Genomic DNA, 1,435 nt, shown 5'->3' with positions numbered 1-1,435 from the left:
GATTGACTGCACCTGGTGAAATTAAATGGAGTGCAATTACTGTGAAGACAGGACCAGACTAGAGGAATTCTAGTGCCTATGGTGAAGTGCTTAAGGGGAAGTGAGTCCACTAGTGGACACCCAGGGAAACAGAGACTAGACAGCGTGACAGTCACTGTCTAAAATTAATCTTTTAAATGTTTATTTGGGGCATTTAGAGTTTTTTCTTAGCAAATATTGATAAATAATTATTTGTGACTAATTATATTAATTAATGAGAAAAGCATGTAATTATTAAGATGTAAAAAATATTCACTGACAGTCCTAATTCCTACTTAATGATTCATATAATGACATATTCTAAATATAATGTATCCACCACCTGGTAAGAACATCACTAAGCATGAATTACAATTTATTTAGCATATAATGTTTATTTAAACACTTTTTTGAGATTTGTAACATTTAATAAATAAATAAAAAATCCACAAAAATATTGTATTTAAATTCTCATCACTGATTTTATTTGCACTCAATTTTGTGCATTCAGCTAATATATTACATAGTTAATAGCTCTAACAAAACAGAACAAATAATGAATAAACTTTTTTGGGCGGGAAAACGCAACTTTGCTACCGCAATATGCTTCCTCAGATTTGATGGTGAACTTTTGAAGCCAGACATTTACCTGATGAAAGTCATAATTGAAGTAGAAATGTGTGTGTTTGATGCATGAAAACAAAGATCATTAGTCCTCACATCAGGCACACACATTTGAGCTTCTGTTTACCATATTTAATGTGCATAAGATAAAAGAAAAACATTATGTACTTTTCAAGATTATAATAATATTGTAAGGAATAAAAAGTACTGTTCCCTATCTCTTGGTCACTACGAGTTATGTCGAATGACATGTATACTGTATGGGGTCCCACTTGGGAGGCCAATCATCTCTGAGTTTAAGAGAAAACGAAAAGTTTGGGAGCGTGGCTTGCGCTGCCCAACTCGTCATGCTTCGCATTCGGAACCCGACAGGCATTAGGACAGTCCGTCTCAGTTATGCGATTCAGTTCACCCGGTGACCTCCCAAGTTCAATGGCATGCTCGAGACTTCGGTGGCAGTCAGGGACACCTCTTTCTTGCGTGAGGAGATTGCTTTCCTGCTGGACAAAGATGCAATCGAGCCGGTCCCTCCAGCCGATATGAGGACAGGGTTTTACAGCCCTTACTTCATCGTATCCATTAAAAGCGGTGGCCTTCAACCTATCCTGTATCTGCGAGTCTTGAATCGGGCTCTGCTCAAGCTCCCGTTCAAGATGTTGATGCAGAAACGCATGATCAAATGTGTTCAGCCCCAGGACTGGTTTGCAGCGATCGACCTGAAAGACGCATACTTTAATGTCTCGATTCTCCCTCTCCACAGACCGTTTCTGCGGTTTGCATTCAAAGGTCAGGC

Source organism: Carassius gibelio, chromosome A3, assembly GCF_023724105.1.
Source record: "Carassius gibelio isolate Cgi1373 ecotype wild population from Czech Republic chromosome A3, carGib1.2-hapl.c, whole genome shotgun sequence".
Classification (NCBI taxonomy): domain Eukaryota; kingdom Metazoa; phylum Chordata; class Actinopteri; order Cypriniformes; family Cyprinidae; genus Carassius; species Carassius gibelio.
The sequence above is the reverse complement of the archived record's forward strand: the minus strand, read 5'-3'. Positions refer to the sequence as shown.